The sequence below is a fragment of the Lipotes vexillifer genome, unplaced genomic scaffold (genome assembly GCF_000442215.2).
Source record: "Lipotes vexillifer unplaced genomic scaffold, Lipotes_vexillifer_v1.1 scaffold612, whole genome shotgun sequence".
Lineage (NCBI taxonomy): Eukaryota > Metazoa > Chordata > Mammalia > Artiodactyla > Lipotidae > Lipotes > Lipotes vexillifer.
The window spans coordinates 525,349-533,423 of NW_006784340.1; the positions used below are offsets into that span (position 1 = coordinate 525,349).

Consider the following 8,075-nt stretch of genomic DNA (forward strand, 5'->3'; position numbering starts at 1 on the left):
AGGGAAAGAAAGAACAAACTTAACCCAAAGCAAGCAGAAGGAAGGAAATAATGAAGATTACAGCAGAAACAAATGAAATAGGGAATAGAAGAACAATAGAGAAAATAAAAACACCCAAAATGTGGTTCTTTGAAAGCACCAAAATAATTGACAATATTTAGCTAGGTTGACAAAGAAAGGAAGAGGACTCAGAGTACTAAAACCAAGAATGAAAGAGGTGATACTATTACCAACCCAACAGAAATAAAAAGGACTGTAAGGGATTATTATAAACAATTGTATACTAACAAATAAGATAACCTAGATGAAATGGACAAATATCTAGAGTGCCAGGAAAAAATCAATGTGGAAAGAATAGTCCAGCAAATAGTGCTAGGTCAACTGGTATTCACATGCAAAATAATGAAGTTGGTCACCTACCTCATAACATACACAAAATTTAACTCAAAAAATGGATCAAAGACCTAAATATGTAAGAGTCAAATCTATAAAACCCTTATTAGAGTAAGCCTATGTGTATATCTTCATGACCTTGGATTAGGCAATGGTTTCTTAGATATGACACCTAAAGCATAATCCGCCAGAGAAGACATAAACTGGACTTTATAAAAAGTTAAAACTTTTATGCATCAAGAAAGTGAAAAGAAACCCACCAAATGGGAGAAAATATTTGCAAATCATATATCTGATAAGGGTCTGGTATCCAGAATATATGAAGCATATTTATAGCTCAATAATAAAATGCAGCCCGATTAAAAATTGGGCAAAGGTTTTGATTAGATAATTCTCCAAAGAAGATAAACAAATGACCAATAGGCATATGAAAGGATGCTCACCATCCTTAGTCATTAGAGAAATGCAAATCAAAATCACAGTGAGAGCAATTTCTCACCCACTAGGATCACTTTAATCAAAAAGGTGGACAATAACAAGTGTTGGGAAGGTTGTGAAGAATTTGGAACACTCCAAGATTGCTGGTGTGAATAAAATGGTGATCTTTATTCTGTTAAAAATTCTGGTAATTCTTCAAAATTTTAAACATAGAGTTACCATAACGCCTGGCAATTCCATTGTAGGCATATAGTCAAGAAAATTGAAAACATATATTCACACAAAAACTTGCACAGGAACGTTCAGAACAATATTATTCATAATAGCTAAGAACTAGAAACAATTAGAATGTCCATCAACTAATAAATGGATAAAGAAAATGTGATATATCCATACAGTGAAATATTTTTCAACTATGAAAAGGAGTGAAGTATACTGCTATGACATGGATGAACCTTAAAAACTTGCTAAGTAAAAGAAGGCACACACAAAAGGCCACATATGACGTGATTCCCTTTATATGAAATTTCTAGGATATGCCAATTGCTAGAGACATAAAGGAGATTTTTGGATTCCAGAGGTTGGTAGGAGGAGGGAATGAGGACTTACTGTTAGTTTTCATGCAGTTTCTTTTAGGAGTGATGAATATTTTTGAATTAAGTAGTGGTGATGAATGTATAACCTTGTGAATTTACCAAAAACCCTGAAATATATACTTTTAAAAAGTGAATTTGATGGTATTTAAATTACATGTCAATTTAAAAAAAAGAATCTAAGAACCTATGAAATTCATAAAGAAGGAATCATTGTGAGGAATCATTTAAGTGACTGAAGAGACATGGCTCTTCGTTGAGTCCACAGCAAGTGTGGGAAACCTCATCCTGTTGCTAGACCTACCTTGGACCTGATCTCATTCAATCTTAGCATTGCTGTGATCATAATGACTGTGATAGGAGAGAAAACCTTTCCCCCTATTCCCTTCCCTGATGGTGGATGCTGTTCTTCACTTTGTCCAAATGTCCCCTACTCCACTCAAGAAAGCAATCTGCTACTTCTTTTTTCCTCCATTTGTCTTTCTCATTCTTTCCCCTCTCTTTTTTTCTCATGCCCCTCCTCTGTCATTCATGCTTTTCTTTCTCTTTTTCCATCTACTCACCTCTCTGTCTCTATTTCCCATCCTTTGCTCCCACCTCTTCTTTCTTCTCATCCTCTTTGTTTCCTCTCTTAACTGGCCACAATGTGGAAATGAAGCATATTTTAAAGTATTTTTGTAACACATGTACTTTTTGGCTGTCTTTGCACAGGTAAAAAAAGAAGTGATTTTGATGTTTAATAATTCTTTAAGAAAAAACAGCTCTAAATTAATTACAAGGTTGGTTTTGCTTTGGGGGATGTAACCAGCAATTAAAAAAAACATTATCCACCCATGCTATATGACTAGTTACAAATAAATAATTGAGGTAAGATACTTTCATGAACATTATAAAGTGATTTGTAAATATGAGTAGATAGTGCGGGTAAACACTGATAATATCTAGTGTGGTGGTGCTCACTGACAGTTCTTAATTATCATTCAGCTGTTTTATGTGTAGACACGCCTGAGTTAACCATTTAGGCTACAAAGCAAAAGCCTCCCACACAGACAGTTTTGTTTGACGCATAAACCTGATCACATTTACCCTCAGGAATGTCATTTTTGAATTAAAAAAACACAGTACGGGTTGCAAGCTCGCCTGTTGTGAACCCATCTTCAGAATACCGATTATTCTCTGTCGTTCATCTGGAAGAACGAGTAAGTACAAAAAGAATACCATTAACCACCAAGTTGTCATCTTCAAATAAAATTCTCATCTCTGGCTTGAATGTTGCAATGAAAGAGTCACTGTTTTCTTGTGTGAATAGGTCAAGAGAAATGCTTATTTTTTTCTTAACTGTCATTTAATGAAAAGAGCCTATCCATTTGTTGACAGAACATTAAGAAAACGAACTGGTTAAGTTTCACAGGACTTCAAGATTGAAATTCTAGTGCCCAAAGTAGCAGTGTCAGAGTGATGAGGCATCCAGATAATGATCTCAGAAACCTTCCCAAACAATGTGACTATTTCAGTAGAAGGACGGAGGGGGGAAAAGACTGAGTTAATTCTTTGGTCTGTCCCTAAGAGGCCATCTATCCTGTCTTGGAGAGACAAAGTGCTTTACTGTGAGGATCACTTTGGTGGTGTATTGGTACAACTCTTACTGAAAGATTAGAATTATTTTAAAATGTTAAGTTTTAGGCACTCTGAGGAGGGCTGAAGAACATGGACTCCCATTGACTGGTTCCAGTAGTCAGCCCACTGGCACCTTTAAGATTCCCCCAGTGTCGTTTGAGAAGCTTCGTATTCACTTGTCTTCCTTAAGCCTCACAAAGGCTCTGTGTCTGGGTCTGCTGGCTGTTCAGCAAGAATGTTTCCTCTTCTTCCTGCACACAACGTTAGACCACATTTCCCAGGCTCCCTTGCGGTTAGTTGTGGCTGTGAGTCTGAATTCCAACCAATGGAACACGTGCAGAAATGATTTGTGCCATTTCTGAGCCAAGCCTTTTAAGAGATAGCTATGTCTCCTCCTCACTCTATTTCTTCCTTTACTGACTGGATGCTGATGAAAGTGAGTCCTCAGGGAAGTGAGGGCTACATGACACCCAGGACACAGTACAAAGGGGCCTGAGGTGCAGGAGAGCCTCCCATCACCCAGAAACAACTTACCTGAGCAAGAAATAAACTTGTATTAGGCTTGCATATTTTATATTTTGAGGTCTATTTATTACAGCTGCTAGGATGACCCTAACTAATAAGGCACTTGAGTAGCTAGCAATTAAAGGAGGCAGCACCAATGGATGTACCTTCTTGAAACTCATGGGAAACATTTCAGAAACATAATCCTTTCACCTTTTCTTCCTTTTGTTTCTCATTTTTAGTCTACCATTGGCTCACTTTGTATTTTCATGTTTTAACTGATTAATTTGTTGGTAGTGATAGCTCTTCTATAAATCTTGTCACCTCCACCCCCACCCCCCAAACACACACCAAATAAGACTGAGTTTGGAAAAAGTCACCAGGCAAGATTTTCATAAATTCTCCAAGGATGAAAATGAGAGTGATAGGAGCTTAGTGAGTGAAAGGCTGAGTGGTGATTAATGGGAGGCCTCAGGGAGCATACAGGGACCTTGTTTCCCGGCAATGATGGTGAGAAGACACAGCCGCTCATTAAGGATGATGGTGGATTATTTTCAGGTATGTTAAGTTTTTAAATTCTCATTCAACAAAATGCACATTGTTTACATTCCATCTACCTGTTCAACTGTCAAAAAGTAGATGTAGGTGTAGCATGAACAGCCAGCTGGATAGCATGTACCATCTAATTCATAGTCTTTTTTTCTTGCTTCTTGGAGATTTTGATTTTATTCAATATGGTAATGGATAGTAACTTAGGGAGGGTTCAAGTAAAGAAACTGATCCAGAGTGCCTACTCAATGGAATTGATCTGGTAATTTCTGCAGTTTAAGAAATAATTTATTTTAAATTGTTTTATTTACCTGGATATAGATTAAAATGTGAACATTTTTATTAAAAACACTGTCTTCAATTTAAAATACACAATCTTTGAAGCATTGAGTTATGAAACAAGTGTATATCACATTTTATTGTAAGAAAGCTGAATGAAAGATTCTGGAAATATTTGTTGAACTCTTCTGTATATCAGGTGCTGTTACACTTGTCTCCCATGGGTCAACCAAATCTACATGTTTTATTTTTCCATACATTTTAGTAGTAGAATATACAAATATATACTAACACCTTCCAAGGTTTTGTGACACCATCTTATATATAAATCTTATATATACTAGGCAGAGTGCACAGATGATAGTAAATCTAAATGAATGAATTTTTATCCCTCTTGATCTTAATTTATTTGTGTCATAGGTCAGGTTCCTGGGAAACAGACTCTGAGATTCTAAGAGAGTCTTTCAGAAGTTTAATTTGAGGGTGCTGTCAGCAATAGTACTTGTGAAGGGTAAGGAAAGCAGAACAGGCAAAGGGAAAAGGTAAACCATGATGCAATTGTAAAAGAAGCCTCAGCTGATCCCATGCGGAACTTAGGAACTGGGATGGTCCTTCAGAGTTGCTCCAAACTGAGACAAAGTGTCTGGGTCTTTTTGGATGCAGGCTGTCCCCAGGGTGGAGCATAATCTTGGGCAAGGTAGCTTCCTTCAGCTGAGGACAATTTTGGAAAAGGAACTGAGTTGTGAGCCATCAGCTGCCAATATCCCTCAGCAGGAGGAGTGAGTTCCTTGATCCAAGAGGGATGTGTTGGGCACATAGCATCCACTGTCAGCACACTATGTGAGATTGTATCATTTTGTTATAAAAAGAGAAACGACAGGATAGAAATAAGCAAAGGGAGAAATGTGGGTAAAAAGAGAAGAGAAGGAAAATAATACATCAGTATTTGGGGAAAAAGGGAAAGTATAGCTTTCACCAAAAGGCCTCATCCAGGTCCTCTTCTTCTGTGAAGTATCAGTATTTGGGAAAAAGTATCAGTATCAGTATTTGGGAAAAAGGGAAAGTAAATAAATCTAAAAATAAAAATTTGTGTGTACCAGCCACTATGATTTCACACACAGCACATTCCCGGGGAAGGTAGTTGCTAAAATGGCCAAGGTCACAGAATGAGAGTTTTGGAAAACACCTGTGAATCAAAGGATTGTGCCATAACCTTCAAAGCACATGAAAATGAATGGAAATGCATTCTGTTAAACTATTTCCTAACAGAGGTCATTCAGTCATAAGAACACTTTCAGAGCATGAAGAAGCAGGTTTGTTGAATATTGATGCTGTAAGTGAAAGAACTTAAATTTAGCAAATTTGAGTCTTGGCTTATCTATGAATTGTCAACTTTTAATCATCCTATGGATGATTTTTGTTTGTTTTTTGTCTTTTGTTTTTGCGGTACACGGGCCTCTCACCATTGTGGCTTCTCCCATTGTGGAGCACAGGCTCCGGACACGCAGGCCTAGTGGCCATGGCTCATGGGCCCAGCCGCTCTGCGACATGTGGGATCTTCCCTGACTGGGGCACGAACCCGTGTCCCCTGCATTGGCAGGTGGACTCTCAACCACTGTGCCACCAGGGAAGCCCTATGGATGATTTTTAAATGATGTCCATTTGGCTTTGGAATTTCTTACAAGAATTTTGGGAGGAGCCCACTGATCATCTTGGTTTGGGTTTCCCCAGAAACGGACCTGAGACAAAAATTCAAGGGCTAGTAGTTTCCTGGGGAAACTATGTGGTTTTCTTTGTTTGTTTGTTTGTTTGTTTTTTTGGTCTTTCAAAAAGCTGTATTTGGCATAAGCTAATGCCACTGCTAGTGCTGCCAGTGGCCAGGCACAGACACAGAAGGTCCTGAGGAGTTGGGCAGAAAGGAGAATGTGCAGGCAGAGCAGGAAATAGCCAGCTCACGTCCCTGTCCCAGGAGCCCAGAAGGATAAAGGCCGTGCAGTAAAGGGTAACATACAGTGCTCCTCTTTGGTCATGCAAAGGCCCTATCATGGGCCTCGGAGGTGAGATGGCTGAGGGGTGCAGGCTCTGCCCTCGGACTCCAAGCTTTAGGCTCATCACATTGAGGTGGTGATGCGGCGAGAGGCGAGGCGAGGAGACAGAGCAGTCAGGCTGGTAATCTCTGGCTCCTAGGAGCTGCCCTTGTCCTTGTCATCCACGAGGTCATACCACTGGACTGCACCCTGGGAAAGGTCTATCTCAGCGAGGTCCAACTGCACCTTCCTCAGCAGCTCATGCTCTCTTGACATGAAGGAGGAACTAGACTTCACAGAGACATCCAGCTTTCGCCGAAAGGCCTCATCCAGGGGCAATTCCCACTCAAACTGTTCATTGAATTCAGGATTTAGGGTCCTCTTCTTCTGTGAGGTCTTCCTCTTGGTGGCCCAGTTCTTGTCTGGCAGTAGCAACAGTGACACGTAGAGGTCGGGGGGATACCATCCATTTTGTCGAAGGGCCCAGCAACTGTGAATGATGCTGATGAGCTTGCGTTCTTCACTGTAGTACCAAACAGTCAGTTTCACCTGGCCCAGAGTCCAGGCTGGAGCCTCAAGGGAACTGTCACTGTGTGTTAGGCGCTGCCGGAGCTCTGGGGCTGAGGAAGTGATGTGAGGGAGTCCCCCCCAGAGCTCTGGTTCTTCGCTCAGAGAAGAAGAGCTGTGGCTGTAGCTGTGGCTGTGAACTTCCACCCCTGAGTGCTGGGACACCAGGATCCCTAGCTGTGCTTGCAGTAGCTCCTGCCCTGGACCATTGCTGAGCACAAACCAGTAGTCCGAGCAGAGCTGGTCAGCCACGAGAAGCTCAGAGAGAGGCAAGGATAACAAGCCCAGTGTGCCAGTCCCCTCACCCGGAACCTGCAACTGCAGGCTCTCAGAGTTTGGTTTCCTGATGAGAGAGGAGGCACTCTCATCCCAGACAGGGGCTGACATTTGGAAAACAGTCTTAGTTTTATGAGAAGTATCTCCCAAAGCAAGAGTACATAAGGGCTGGGAGGCTTGGTACCTTTTCGGAGCTGCAGGTCCTCAGCCTGCTCCAGGTAGACAAGAGAGCAGGGCTGCCGCCAGTTCTGCACTCTTCTCAGTCTGGATCAGACTGTTCATCTGCAGCACCTCCTCTAACTCAGCAGCAGTGGGACGGGGGGTCAGACGCAAGTGTAGGCAGCCAGATGAGACATCCTCCAGGGTCAGCCACTCATCAAGGAAGCCATTGTTTAGGACTGTGGTGAGACTCACTTTACACCTGCCCAGAAAGTCATCCTTGTCCAGGTCCTTGTCAAAAACCTCAATCTCTAGCTCTTGGCCTGGAATTGATGTGACGATCACCTCAAAGACCTCGTTCCAGTGGGGATTGAGATCTTCCTCAACAACGCGGCTCTGGAAGCTTCGTCCTCCCAGATTTAGGAAATGTTAGATGGTAGCAGGTGATGATATAGGGATGGAGAATGCAGCCTATCAAAGGTAGTCAGGAGCTTAACCCTACTGTGAAAAGCAAAACACACTGGAGAATTATCTTGATGGAGGGGCAAGGAAGCAGGGGTACTAGTCACCAGGGCTTATTGTTCTCTCAACTTCAGGTCTGCTTTGTGCACAGGGGGAGCAGTCTCCCTGGGCTTAAGGAAGTGGCTGGGAGGGACAGAGAGGCAGAAACTGA

General features: G+C 41.4%; 1 pseudogene across 1 annotated transcript; it reads right to left on the reverse strand.

The window, feature by feature from the left end:
• Positions 1–6,208: 6,208 nt before the first annotated feature.
• On the reverse strand, positions 6,209–7,813 carry LOC103087918 (extended synaptotagmin-1 pseudogene; annotated as a pseudogene). Its single transcript, XR_457012.1, has one exon. The product of XR_457012.1 is annotated as an extended synaptotagmin-1 pseudogene (transcript).
• Positions 7,814–8,075: the final 262 nt, after the last annotated feature.